This window comes from Lepisma saccharinum, unplaced genomic scaffold, assembly GCF_977018435.1.
Source record: "Lepisma saccharinum unplaced genomic scaffold, izLepSacc3.1 HAP1_SCAFFOLD_616, whole genome shotgun sequence".
Lineage (NCBI taxonomy): Eukaryota > Metazoa > Arthropoda > Insecta > Zygentoma > Lepismatidae > Lepisma > Lepisma saccharinum.
Genome location: NW_028143288.1, coordinates 14,763 through 31,279, shown reverse-complemented (window position 1 = coordinate 31,279; position 16,517 = coordinate 14,763).

Genomic DNA, 16,517 nt, shown 5'->3' with positions numbered 1-16,517 from the left:
ACGTGGAAAAAACGTACAAAACAAAAGATTGGAGACATCAAGATTTTGGTCGAATTTTTTAAGAATTTTCAAATTTTCAGATGGGAGGTTCCAGATAAGGTCAAAAACTACATACTCAGATCTTCACCAAACTTTGCAGGGATACATTGGATGTCAAGGCACGTGGAAAAAACGTACAAAAAAGAGATTGGAGACATCAAGATTTTGGACGAATTTTTTAACAATTTTCAAATTTTCAGAAAGGATGTTCCAGATAAGGTCAAAAACGACATACTCAGATCTTCACCAAACTTTGCAGGGATACATTGGATATCAAGACACGTGGAAAAAACGTACAAAACAAGAGATTGGAGACATCAAGATTTTGGACGAATTTTTTAAGAATTTTCAAATTTTCAGATAGGAGGTTCCAGATAAGGTCAAAAACTACATACTCAGATCTTCACCAAACTTTGCAGGGATACATTGGATGTCAAGACACGTGGAAAAAACGTACAAAACAAGAGATTGGAGACATCAAGATTTTGGACGAATTTTTTAAGAATTTTCAAATTTTCAGATAGGAGGTTCCAGATGAGGTCAAAAACTACATACTCAGATCTTCACCAAACTTTGCAGGAATACTTTGCATGTCAAGACACGTGGAAAAAACGTACAAAACAAGAGATCGGAGACATCAAGATTTTCGACGAATTTTTTAAGAATTTTCAAATTTTCAGATGGGAGGTTCCAGATAAGGTCAAAAACGACATACTCAGATCTTCACCAAACTTTGCATGGATACATTGGATGTCAAGACACGTGGAAAAAACATACAAAACATAGGATTGGTGACATCAAGATTTTGGACGAATTTTTTAAGAATTTTCAAATTTTCAGATAGGAGGTTCCATATAAGGTCAAAAACTACATACTCAGATCTTCACCAAACTTTGCAGGGATACATTGGAGGTCGAGACACGTGGAAAAAAAGTACAAAACAAGAGATTGGGGTCATCAAGATTTTGGACGGATTTTTTAGGAATTTTCAAATTTTCAGATGGGAGGTTCCAGATAAGGTCAAAAACTACATACTCAGATCTTCACCAAACTTTGCAGGGATACATTGGATGTCAAGACACGTGGAAAAAACGTACAAAACAAGAGATTGGAGACATCAAGATTTTGGACGAATTTTTTAAGAATTTTCAAATTTTCAGATAGGAGGTTCCAGATGAAGTCAAAAACTACATACTCAGATCTTCACCAAACTTTGCAGGAATACTTTGCATGTCAAGACACGTGGAAAAAACGTACAAAACAAGAGATCGGAGACATCAAGATTTTCGACGAATTTTTTAAGAATTTTCAAATTTTCAGATGGGAGGTTCCAGATAAGGTCAAAAACGACATACTCAGATCTTCACCAAACTTTGCAGGGATCCATTGGAGGTCGAGACACGTGGAAAAAACGTACAAAACAAGAGATTGGAGACATCAAGATTTTGGACGAATTTTTTAAGAATTTTCAAATTTTCAGATAGGAGGTTCCATATAAGGTCAAAAACTACATACTCAGATCTTCACCAAACTTTGCAGGGATACATTGGATGTCAAGACACGTGGAAAAAACGTACAAAACAAAAGATTGGAGACATCAAGATTTTCGACGAATTTTTTAAGAATTTTCAAATTTTCAGATGGGAGGTTCAATATAAGGTCAAAAACTACATACTCAGATCTTCACCAAACTTTGCATGGATACATTGGATGTCAAGACACGTGGAAAAAACATACAAAACATAGGATTCGGAACATCAAGATTTTGATCGAATTTTTTAAGAATTTTCAAATTTTCAGATAGGAGGTTCCATATAAGGTCAAAAACTACATACTCAGATCTTCACCAAACATTGCAGGAATACATTGGATGTCAAGACACGTGGAAAAAACGTACAAAACAAGAGATTGGGGTCATCAAGATTTTGCACGGATTTTTTAGGAATTTTCAAATTTTCAGATGGGAGGTTCCAGATAAGGTCAAAAACTACATACTCAGATCTTCACCAAACTTTGCAGGGATACATTGGATGTCAAGACACGTGGAAAAAACGTACAAAACAAGAGATTGGAGACATCAAGATTTTGGACGAATTTTTTAAGAATTTTCAAATTTTCAGATAGGAGGTTCCATATAAGGTCAAAAACTACATACTCAGATCTTCACCAAACTTTGCATGGATACATTATGTGTCAAGACACGTGGAAAAAACGTACAAAACAAAAGATTGGAGACATCAAGATTTTGGTCGAATTTTTTAAGAATTTTCAAATTTTCAGATGGGAGGTTCCAGATAAGGTCAAAAACTACATACTCAGATCTTCACCAAACTTTGCAGGGATACATTGGATGTCAAGGCACGTGGAAAAAACGTACAAAAAAGAGATTGGAGACATCAAGATTTTGGACGAATTTTTTAACAATTTTCAAATTTTCAGAAAGGATGTTCCAGATAAGGTCAAAAACGACATACTCAGATCTTCACCAAACTTTGCAGGGATACATTGGATATCAAGACACGTGGAAAAAACGTACAAAACAAGAGATTGGAGACATCAAGATTTTGGACGAATTTTTTAAGAATTTTCAAATTTTCAGATAGGAGGTTCCAGATAAGGTCAAAAACTACATACTCAGATCTTCACCAAACTTTGCAGGGATACATTGGATGTCAAGACACGTGGAAAAAACGTACAAAACAAGATATGAGACATCAAGATTTTGGACGAATTTTTTAAGAATTTTCAAATTTTCAGATAGGAGGTTCCAGATGAGGTCAAAAACTACATACTCAGATCTTCACCAAACTTTGCAGGAATACTTTGCATGTCAAGACACGTGGAAAAAACGTACAAAACAAGAGATCGGAGACATCAAGATTTTCGACGAATTTTTTAAGAATTTTCAAATTTTCAGATGGGAGGTTCCAGATAAGGTCAAAAACGACATACTCAGATCTTCACCAAACTTTGCAGGGATCCATTGGAGGTCGAGACACGTGGAAAAAACGTACAAAACAAGAGATTGGAGACATCAAGATTTTGGACGAATTTATTAAGAATTTTCAAATTTTCAGATAGGAGGTTCCATATAAGGTCAAAAACTACATACTCAGATCTTCACCAAACTTTGCAGGGATACATTGGATGTCAAGACACGTGGAAAAAAAGTACAAAACAAGAGATTGGAGACATCAAGATTTTGGACGATTTTTTTAAAAATTTTCAAATTTTCAGAAATGCGGTTCCAGATAAGGTCAAAAACTACATACTCAGATCTTCACCAAACTTTGCAGGGATACATTGGATGTCAAGACACGTGGAAAAAACGTACAAAACAAGAGATTCGGGTCAACAAGATTTTGGACGGATTTTTTAGGAATTTTCAAATTTTCAGATGGGAGGTTCCAGATAAGGTCAAAAACTACATACTCAGATCTTCACCAAACTCTGCAGGGATACATTGTATGTCAAGACACGTGGAAAAAACATACAAAACATAGGATTGGGGACATCAAGATTTTGTTAAATTCTTTTAAGAATTTTCAAATTTTCAGATGGGAGGTTCCAGATAAGGTCAAAAACTACATACTCAGATCTTCACCAAACTTTGCATGGATACATTGGATGTCAAGACACGTGGAAAAACATACAAAACATAGGATTCGGAACATCAAGATTTTGATCGAATTTTTTAAGAATTTTCAAATTTTCAGATAGGAGGTTCCATATAAGGTCAAAAACTACATACTCAGATCTTCACCAAACATTGCAGGAATACATTGGATGTCAAGACACGTGGAAAAAACGTACAAAACAAGAGATTGGGGTCATCAAGATTTTGCACGGATTTTTTAGGAATTTTCAAATTTTCAGATGGGAGGTTCCAGATAAGGTCAAAAACTACATACTCAGATCTTCACCAAACTTTGCAGGGATACATTGGATGTCAAGACACGTGGAAAAAACGTACAAAACAAGAGATTGGAGACATCAAGATTTTGGACGAATTTTTTAAGAATTTTCAAATTTTCAGATAGGAGGTTCCATATAAGGTCAAAAACTACATACTCAGATCTTCACCAAACTTTGCATGGATACATTATGTGTCAAGACACGTGGAAAAAACGTACAAAACAAAAGATTGGAGACATCAAGATTTTGGTCGAATTTTTTAAGAATTTTCAAATTTTCAGATGGGAGGTTCCAGATAAGGTCAAAAACTACATACTCAGATCTTCACCAAACTTTGCAGGGATACATTGGATGTCAAGGCACGTGGAAAAAACGTACAAAAAAGAGATTGGAGACATCAAGATTTTGGACGAATTTTTTAACAATTTTCAAATTTTCAGAAAGGATGTTCCAGATAAGGTCAAAAACGACATACTCAGATCTTCACCAAACTTTGCAGGGATACATTGGATATCAAGACACGTGGAAAAAACGTACAAAACAAGAGATTGGAGACATCAAGATTTTGGACGAATTTTTTAAGAATTTTCAAATTTTCAGATAGGAGGTTCCAGATAAGGTCAAAAACTACATACTCAGATCTTCACCAAACTTTGCAGGGATACATTGGATGTCAAGACACGTGGAAAAAACGTACAAAACAAGAGATTGGAGACATCAAGATTTTGGACGAATTTTTTAAGAATTTTCAAATTTTCAGATAGGAGGTTCCAGATGAGGTCAAAAACTACATACTCAGATCTTCACCAAACTTTGCAGGAATACTTTGCATGTCAAGACACGTGGAAAAAACGTACAAAACAAGAGATCGGAGACATCAAGATTTTCGACGAATTTTTTAAGAATTTTCAAATTTTCAGATGGGAGGTTCCAGATAAGGTCAAAAACGACATACTCAGATCTTCACCAAACTTTGCATGGATACATTGGATGTCAAGACACGTGGAAAAAACATACAAAACATAGGATTGGTGACATCAAGATTTTGGACGAATTTTTTAAGAATTTTCAAATTTTCAGATAGGAGGTTCCATATAAGGTCAAAAACTACATACTCAGATCTTCACCAAACTTTGCAGGGATACATTGGAGGTCGAGACACGTGGAAAAAAAGTACAAAACAAGAGATTGGGGTCATCAAGATTTTGGACGGATTTTTTAGGAATTTTCAAATTTTCAGATGGGAGGTTCCAGATAAGGTCAAAAACTACATACTCAGATCTTCACCAAACTTTGCAGGGATACATTGGATGTCAAGACACGTGGAAAAAACGTACAAAACAAGAGATTGGAGACATCAAGATTTTGGACGAATTTTTTAAGAATTTTCAAATTTTCAGATAGGAGGTTCCAGATGAGGTCAAAAACTACATACTCAGATCTTCACCAAACTTTGCAGGAATACTTTGCATGTCAAGACACGTGGAAAAAACGTACAAAACAAGAGATCGGAGACATCAAGATTTTCGACGAATTTTTTAAGAATTTTCAAATTTTCAGATGGGAGGTTCCAGATAAGGTCAAAAACGACATACTCAGATCTTCACCAAACTTTGCAGGGATCCATTGGAGGTCGAGACACGTGGAAAAAACGTACAAAACAAGAGATTGGAGACATCAAGATTTTGGACGAATTTTTTAAGAATTTTCAAATTTTCAGATAGGAGGTTCCATATAAGGTCAAAAACTACATACTCAGATCTTCACCAAACTTTGCAGGGATACATTGGATGTCAAGACACGTGGAAAAAACGTACAAAACAAAAGATTGGAGACATCAAGATTTTCGACGAATTTTTTAAGAATTTTCAAATTTTCAGATGGGAGGTTCAATATAAGGTCAAAAACTACATACTCAGATCTTCACCAAACTTTGCATGGATACATTGGATGTCAAGACACGTGGAAAAAACATACAAAACATAGGATTCGGAACATCAAGATTTTGATCGAATTTTTTAAGAATTTTCAAATTTTCAGATAGGAGGTTCCATATAAGGTCAAAAACTACATACTCAGATCTTCACCAAACATTGCAGGAATACATTGGATGTCAAGACACGTGGAAAAAACGTACAAAACAAGAGATTGGGGTCATCAAGATTTTGCACGGATTTTTTAGGAATTTTCAAATTTTCAGATGGGAGGTTCCAGATAAGGTCAAAAACTACATACTCAGATCTTCACCAAACTTTGCAGGGATACATTGGATGTCAAGACACGTGGAAAAAACGTACAAAACAAGAGATTGGAGACATCAAGATTTTGGACGAATTTTTTAAGAATTTTCAAATTTTCAGATAGGAGGTTCCATATAAGGTCAAAAACTACATACTCAGATCTTCACCAAACTTTGCATGGATACATTATGTGTCAAGACACGTGGAAAAAACGTACAAAACAAAAGATTGGAGACATCAAGATTTTGGTCGAATTTTTTAAGAATTTTCAAATTTTCAGATGGAAGGTTCCAGATAAGGTCAAAAACTACATACTCAGATCTTCACCAAACTTTGCAGGGATACATTGGATGTCAAGGCACGTGGAAAAAACGTACAAAAAAGAGATTGGAGACATCAAGATTTTGGACGAATTTTTTAACAATTTTCAAATTTTCAGAAAGGATGTTCCAGATAAGGTCAAAAACGACATACTCAGATCTTCACCAAACTTTGCAGGGATACATTGGATATCAAGACACGTGGAAAAAACGTACAAAACAAGAGATTGGAGACATCAAGATTTTGGACGAATTTTTTAAGAATTTTCAAATTTTCAGATAGGAGGTTCCAGATAAGGTCAAAAACTACATACTCAGATCTTCACCAAACTTTGCAGGGATACATTGGATGTCAAGACACGTGGAAAAAACGTACAAAACAAGAGATTGGAGACATCAAGATTTTGGACGAATTTTTTAAGAATTTTCAAATTTTCAGATAGGAGGTTCCAGATGAGGTCAAAAACTACATACTCAGATCTTCACCAAACTTTGCAGGAATACTTTGCATGTCAAGACACGTGGAAAAAACGTACAAAACAAGAGATCGGAGACATCAAGATTTTCGACGAATTTTTTAAGAATTTTCAAATTTTCAGATGGGAGGTTCCAGATAAGGTCAAAAACGACATACTCAGATCTTCACCAAACTTTGCAGGGATCCATTGGAGGTCGAGACACGTGGAAAAAACGTACAAAACAAGAGATTGGAGACATCAAGATTTTGGACGAATTTTTTAAGAATTTTCAAATTTTCAGATAGGAGGTTCCATATAAGGTCAAAAACTACATACTCAGATCTTCACCAAACTTTGCAGGGATACATTGGATGTCAAGACACGTGGAAAAAACGTACAAAACAAGAGATTGGAGACATCAAGATTTTGGACGATTTTTTTAAAAATTTTCAAATTTTCAGAAATGCGGTTCCAGATAAGGTCAAAAACTACATACTCAGATCTTCACCAAACTTTGCAGGGATACATTGGATGTCAAGACACGTGGAAAAAACGTACAAAACAAGAGATTCGGGTCAACAAGATTTTGGACGGATTTTTTAGGAATTTTCAAATTTTCAGATGGGAGGTTCCAGATAAGGTCAAAAACTACATACTCAGATCTTCACCAAACTCTGCAGGGATACATTGTATGTCAAGACACGTGGAAAAAACATACAAAACATAGGATTGGGGACATCAAGATTTTGTTAAATTCTTTTAAGAATTTTCAAATTTTCAGATAGGAGGTTCCATATAAGGTCAAAAACTACATACTCAGATCTTCACCAAACATTGCAGGGATACATTGGATGTCAAGACACGTGGAAAGAACGTACAAAACAAGAGATTGGAGACATCAAGATTTTGGACGAATTTTTTAAGAATTTTCAAATTTTCAGATAGGAGGCTCCATATAAGGTCAAAAACTACATACTCAGATCTTCACCAAACATTGCAGGGATACATTGGATGTCAAGACACGTGGAAAAAACGTACAAAACAAGAGATTGGAGACATCAAGATTTTGGACGAATTTTTTAAGAATTTTCAAATTTTCAGATAGGAGGTTCCAGATAAGGTCAAAAACTACATACTCAGATCTTCACCAAACGTTGCAGGGATACTTTGCATGTCAAGACACGTGGAAAAAACGTACAAAACAAGAGATTGGAGACATCAAGATTTTCGACGAATTTTTTAAGAATTTTCAAATTTTCAGATGGGAGGTTCCAGATAAGGTCAAAAACGACATACTCAGATCTTCACCAAACTTTGCATGGATACATTGGATGTCAAGACACGTGGAAAAAACGTACAAAACAAGAGATTGGGGTCATCAAGATTTTGCACGGATTTTTTAAGAATTTTCAAATTTTCAGATGGGAGGTTCCAGATAAGGTCAAAAACGACATACTCAGATCTTCACCAAACTTTGCATGGATACATTGGATGTCAAGACACGTGGAAAAAACGTACAAAACAAGAGATTGGAGACATCAAGATTTTGGACGAATTTTTTAAGAATTCTCAAATTTTCAGAAAGGAGGTTCCATATAAGGTCAAAAACTACATACTCAGATCTTCACCAAACTTTGCAGGGATACTTTGGATGTCAAGACACGTGGAAAAAACGTACAAAACAAGAGATTGGGTCATCAAGATTTTGGACGAATTTTTTAAGAATTTTCAAATTTTCAGATGGGAGGTTCAATATAAGGTCAAAAACTACATACTCAGATCTTCACCAAACTTTGCATGGATACATTGGATGTCAAGACACGTGGAAAAAACATACAAAACATAGGATTCGGAACATCAAGATTTTGATCGAATTTTTTAAGAATTTTCAAATTTTCAGATAGGAGGTTCCATATAAGGTCAAAAACTACATACTCAGATCTTCACCAAACATTGCAGGAATACATTGGATGTCAAGACACGTGGAAAAAACGTACAAAACAAGAGATTGGGGTCATCAAGATTTTGCACGGATTTTTTAGGAATTTTCAAATTTTCAGATGGGAGGTTCCAGATAAGGTCAAAAACTACATACTCAGATCTTCACCAAACTTTGCAGGGATACATTGGATGTCAAGACACGTGGAAAAAACGTACAAAACAAGAGATTGGAGACATCAAGATTTTGGACGAATTTTTTAAGAATTTTCAAATTTTCAGATAGGAGGTTCCATATAAGGTCAAAAACTACATACTCAGATCTTCACCAAACTTTGCATGGATACATTATGTGTCAAGACACGTGGAAAAAACGTACAAAACAAAAGATTGGAGACATCAAGATTTTGGTCGAATTTTTTAAGAATTTTCAAATTTTCAGATGGAAGGTTCCAGATAAGGTCAAAAACTACATACTCAGATCTTCACCAAACTTTGCAGGGATACATTGGATGTCAAGGCACGTGGAAAAAACGTACAAAAAAGAGATTGGAGACATCAAGATTTTGGACGAATTTTTTAACAATTTTCAAATTTTCAGAAAGGATGTTCCAGATAAGGTCAAAAACGACATACTCAGATCTTCACCAAACTTTGCAGGGATACATTGGATATCAAGACACGTGGAAAAAACGTACAAAACAAGAGATTGGAGACATCAAGATTTTGGACGAATTTTTTAAGAATTTTCAAATTTTCAGATAGGAGGTTCCAGATAAGGTCAAAAACTACATACTCAGATCTTCACCAAACTTTGCAGGGATACATTGGATGTCAAGACACGTGGAAAAAACGTACAAAACAAGAGATTGGAGACATCAAGATTTTGGACGAATTTTTTAAGAATTTTCAAATTTTCAGATAGGAGGTTCCAGATGAGGTCAAAAACTACATACTCAGATCTTCACCAAACTTTGCAGGAATACTTTGCATGTCAAGACACGTGGAAAAAACGTACAAAACAAGAGATCGGAGACATCAAGATTTTCGACGAATTTTTTAAGAATTTTCAAATTTTCAGATGGGAGGTTCCAGATAAGGTCAAAAACGACATACTCAGATCTTCACCAAACTTTGCAGGGATCCATTGGAGGTCGAGACACGTGGAAAAAACGTACAAAACAAGAGATTGGAGACATCAAGATTTTGGACGAATTTTTTAAGAATTTTCAAATTTTCAGATAGGAGGTTCCATATAAGGTCAAAAACTACATACTCAGATCTTCACCAAACTTTGCAGGGATACATTGGATGTCAAGACACGTGGAAAAAACGTACAAAACAAGAGATTGGAGACATCAAGATTTTGGACGATTTTTTTAAAAATTTTCAAATTTTCAGAAATGCGGTTCCAGATAAGGTCAAAAACTACATACTCAGATCTTCACCAAACTTTGCAGGGATACATTGGATGTCAAGACACGTGGAAAAAACGTACAAAACAAGAGATTCGGGTCAACAAGATTTTGGACGGATTTTTTAGGAATTTTCAAATTTTCAGATGGGAGGTTCCAGATAAGGTCAAAAACTACATACTCAGATCTTCACCAAACTCTGCAGGGATACATTGTATGTCAAGACACGTGGAAAAAACATACAAAACATAGGATTGGGGACATCAAGATTTTGTTAAATTCTTTTAAGAATTTTCAAATTTTCAGATAGGAGGTTCCATATAAGGTCAAAAACTACATACTCAGATCTTCACCAAACATTGCAGGGATACATTGGATGTCAAGACACGTGGAAAGAACGTACAAAACAAGAGATTGGAGACATCAAGATTTTGGACGAATTTTTTAAGAATTTTCAAATTTTCAGATAGGAGGCTCCATATAAGGTCAAAAACTACATACTCAGATCTTCACCAAACATTGCAGGGATACATTGGATGTCAAGACACGTGGAAAAAACGTACAAAACAAGAGATTGGAGACATCAAGATTTTGGACGAATTTTTTAAGAATTTTCAAATTTTCAGATAGGAGGTTCCAGATAAGGTCAAAAACTACATACTCAGATCTTCACCAAACGTTGCAGGGATACTTTGCATGTCAAGACACGTGGAAAAAACGTACAAAACAAGAGATTGGAGACATCAAGATTTTCGACGAATTTTTTAAGAATTTTCAAATTTTCAGATGGGAGGTTCCAGATAAGGTCAAAAACGACATACTCAGATCTTCACCAAACTTTGCATGGATACATTGGATGTCAAGACACGTGGAAAAAACGTACAAAACAAGAGATTGGGGTCATCAAGATTTTGCACGGATTTTTTAAGAATTTTCAAATTTTCAGATGGGAGGTTCCAGATAAGGTCAAAAACGACATACTCAGATCTTCACCAAACTTTGCATGGATACATTGGATGTCAAGACACGTGGAAAAAACGTACAAAACAAGAGATTGGAGACATCAAGATTTTGGACGAATTTTTTAAGAATTCTCAAATTTTCAGAAAGGAGGTTCCATATAAGGTCAAAAACTACATACTCAGATCTTCACCAAACTTTGCAGGGATACTTTGGATGTCAAGACACGTGGAAAAAACGTACAAAACAAGAGATTGGGTCATCAAGATTTTGGACGAATTTTTTAAGAATTTTCAAATTTTCAGATGGGAGGTTCAATATAAGGTCAAAAACTACATACTCAGATCTTCACCAAACTTTGCATGGATACATTGGATGTCAAGACACGTGGAAAAAACATACAAAACATAGGATTCGGAACATCAAGATTTTGGTCGAATTTTTTAAGAATTTTCAAATTTTCAGATAGGAGGTTCCATATAAGGTCAAAAACTACATACTCAGATCTTCACCAAACTTTGCATGGATACATTGGATGTCAAGACACGTGGAAAAAACGTACAAAACAAGAGATTGGAGACATCAAGATTTTCGACGAATTTTTTAAGAATTTTCAAATTTTCAGAAAGGATGTTCCAGATAAGGTCAAAAACGACATACTCAGATCTTCACCAAACTTTGCAGGGATACATTGGAGGTCGAGACACGTGGAAAAAACGTACAAAACAAGAGATTGGAGACATCAAGATTTTGGACGAATTTTTGAAGAATTTTCAAATTTTCAGATAGGAGGTTCCATATAAGGTCAAAAACTACATACTCAGATCTTCACCGAACGTTGCAGGGATACTTTGCATGTCAAGACACGTGGAAAAAACGTACAAAACAAGAGATTGGAGACATCAAGATTTTCGACGAATTTTTTAAGAATTTTCAAATTTTCAGATGGGAGGTTCCAGATAAGGTCAAAAACGACATACTCAGATCTTCACCAAACTTTGCATGGATACATTGGATGTCAAGACACGTGGAAAAAACGTACAAAACAAGAGATTGGGGTCATCAAGATTTTGCACGGATTTTTTAAGAATTTTCAAATTTTCAGATGGGAGGTTCCAGATAAGGTCAAAAACGACATACTCAGATCTTCACCAAACTTTGCATGGATACATTGGATGTCAAGACACGTGGAAAAAACGTACAAAACAAGAGATTGGAGACATCAAGATTTTCGACGAATTTTTGAAGAATTTTCAAATTTTCAGATAGGATGTTCCAGATGAGGTCAAAAACTACATACTCAGATCTTCACCAAACTTTGCAGGGATACTTTGGATGTCAAGACACGTGGAAAAAACGTACAAAACAAGAGATCGGAGACATCAAGATTTTCGACGAATTTTTGAAGAATTTTCAAATTTTCAGATAGGAGGTTCCAGATAAGGTCTAAAACTACATACTCAGATCTCCACCAAACATTGCAGGAATACATTGGATGTCAAGACACGTGGAAAAAACGTACAAAACAAGAGATTGGAGACATCAAGATTTTCGACGAATTTTTGAAGAATTTTCAAATTTTCAGAAAGGATGTTCCAGATAAGGTCAAAAACGACATACTCAGATCTTCACCAAACTTTGCAGGGATCCATTGGAGGTCGAGACACGTGGAAAAAACGTACAAAACAAGAGATTGGAGACATCAAGATTTTGGACGAATTTTTGAAGAATTTTCAAATTTTCTGATAGGAGGTCCCAGATAAGGTCAAAAACTACATACTCAGATCTCCACCAAACATTGCAGGGATACATTGGATGTCAAGACACGTGGAAAAAACGTACAAAACAAGAGATTGGAGACATCAAGATTTTCGACGAATTTTTGAAGAATTTTCAAATTTTCAGGTAGGAGGTTCCAGATAAGGTCAAAAACTACATACTCAGATCTTCACCAAACGTTGCAGGGATACTTTGCATGTCAAGACACGTGGAAAAAACGTACAAAACAAGAGATTGGAGACATCAAGATTTTCGACGAATTTTTTAAGAATTTTCAAATTTTCAGATGGGAGGTTCCAGATAAGGTCAAAAACGACATACTCAGATCTTCACCAAACTTTGCATGGATACATTGGATGTCAAGACACGTGGAAAAAACGTACAAAACAAGAGATTGGGGTCATCAAGATTTTGCACGGATTTTTTAGGAATTTTCAAATTTTCAGATGGGAGGTTCCAGATAAGGTCAAAAACTACATACTCAGATCTTCACCAAACTTTGCAGGGATACATTGGATGTCAAGACACGTGGAAAAAACGTACAAAACAAGAGATTGGAGACATCAAGATTTTGGACGAATTTTTTAAGAATTTTCAAATTTTCAGATAGGAGGTTCCATATAAGGTCAAAAACTACATACTCAGATCTTCACCAAACTTTGCATGGATACATTATGTGTCAAGACACGTGGAAAAAACGTACAAAACAAAAGATTGGAGACATCAAGATTTTGGTCGAATTTTTTAAGAATTTTCAAATTTTCAGATGGGAGGTTCCAGATAAGGTCAAAAACTACATACTCAGATCTTCACCAAACTTTGCAGGGATACATTGGATGTCAAGACACGTGGAAAAAAAGTACAAAAAAGAGATTGGAGACATCAAGATTTTGGACGAATTTTTTAACAATTTTCAAATTTTCAGAAAGGATGTTCCAGATAAGGTCAAAAACGACATACTCAGATCTTCACCAAACTTTGCAGGGATACATTGGAGGTCGAGACACGTGGAAAAAACGTACAAAACAAGAGATTGGAGACATCAAGATTTTGGACGAATTTTTGAAGAATTTTCAAATTTTCAGATAGGAGGTTCCAGATAAGGTCTAAAACTACATACTCAGATCTCCACCAAACATTGCAGGAATACATTGGATGTCAAGACACGTGGAAAAAACGTACAAAACAAGAGATTGGAGACATCAAAATTTTGGACGAATTTTTTAAGAATTTTCAAATTTTCAGATAGGAGGTTCCAGATGAGGTCAAAAACTACATACTCAGATCTTCACCAAACTTTGCAGGAATACTTTGCATGTCAAGACACGTGGAAAAAACGTACAAAACAAGAGATCGGAGACATCAAGATTTTCGACGAATTTTTTAAGAATTTTCAAATTTTCAGATGGGAGGTTCCAGATAAGGTCAAAAACGACATACTCAGATCTTCACCAAACTTTGCATGGATACATTGGATGTCAAGACACGTGGAAAAAACATACAAAACATAGGATTGGTGACATCAAGATTTTGGACGAATTTTTTAAGAATTTTCAAATTTTCAGATAGGAGGTTCCATATAAGGTCAAAAACTACATACTCAGATCTTCACCAAACTTTGCAGGGATACATTGGAGGTCGAGACACGTGGAAAAAAAGTACAAAACAAGAGATTGGGGTCATCAAGATTTTGGACGGATTTTTTAGGAATTTTCAAATTTTTCGGATGGGAGGTTCCAGATATGGTCAAAAACTACATACTCAGATCTTCACCAAACTTTGCAGGGATACATTGGATGTCAAGACACGTGGAAAAAACGTACAAAACAAGAGATTGGAGACATCAAGATTTTGGACGAATTTTTTAAGAATTTTCAAATTTTCAGATAGGAGGTTCCAGATGAGGTCAAAAACTACATACTCAGATCTTCACCAAACTTTGCAGGAATACTTTGCATGTCAAGACACGTGGAAAAAACGTACAAAACAAGAGATCGGAGACATCAAGATTTTCGACGAATTTTTTAAGAATTTTCAAATTTTCAGATGGGAGGTTCCAGATAAGGTCAAAAACGACATACTCAGATCTTCACCAAACTTTGCAGGGATCCATTGGAGGTCGAGACACGTGGAAAAAACGTACAAAACAAGAGATTGGAGACATCAAGATTTTGGACGAATTTTTTAAGAATTTTCAAATTTTCAGATAGGAGGTTCCATATAAGGTCAAAAACTACATACTCAGATCTTCACCAAACTTTGCAGGGATACATTGGATGTCAAGACACGTGGAAAAAACGTACAAAACAAAAGATTGGAGACATCAAGATTTTCGACGAATTTTTTAAGAATTTTCAAATTTTCAGATGGGAGGTTCAATATAAGGTCAAAAACTACATACTCAGATCTTCACCAAACTTTGCATGGATACATTGGATGTCAAGACACGTGGAAAAAACATACAAAACATAGGATTCGGAACATCAAGATTTTGATCGAATTTTTTAAGAATTTTCAAATTTTCAGATAGGAGGTTCCATATAAGGTCAAAAACTACATACTCAGATCTTCACCAAACATTGCAGGAATACATTGGATGTCAAGACACGTGGAAAAAACGTACAAAACAAGAGATTGGGGTCATCAAGATTTTGCACGGATTTTTTAGGAATTTTCAAATTTTCAGATGGGAGGTTCCAGATAAGGTCAAAAACTACATACTCAGATCTTCACCAAACTTTGCAGGGATACATTGGATGTCAAGACACGTGGAAAAAACGTACAAAACAAGAGATTGGAGACATCAAGATTTTGGACGAATTTTTTAAGAATTTTCAAATTTTCAGATAGGAGGTTCCATATAAGGTCAAAAACTACATACTCAGATCTTCACCAAACTTTGCATGGATACATTATGTGTCAAGACACGTGGAAAAAACGTACAAAACAAAAGATTGGAGACATCAAGATTTTGGTCGAATTTTTTAAGAATTTTCAAATTTTCAGATGGGAGGTTCCAGATAAGGTCAAAAACTACATACTCAGATCTTCACCAAACTTTGCAGGGATACATTGGATGTCAAGGCACGTGGAAAAAACGTACAAAAAAGAGATTGGAGACATCAAGATTTTGGACGAATTTTTTAACAATTTTCAAATTTTCAGAAAGGATGTTCCAGATAAGGTCAAAAACGACATACTCAGATCTTCACCAAACTTTGCAGGGATACATTGGATATCAAGACACGTGGAAAAAACGTACAAAACAAGAGATTGGAGACATCAAGATTTTGGACGAATTTTTTAAGAATTTTCAAATTTTCAGATAGGAGGTTCCAGATAAGGTCAAAAACTACATACTCAGATCTTCACCAAACTTTGCAGGGATACATTGGATGTCAAGACACGTGGAAAAAACGTACAAAACAAGAGATTGGAGACATCAAGATTTTG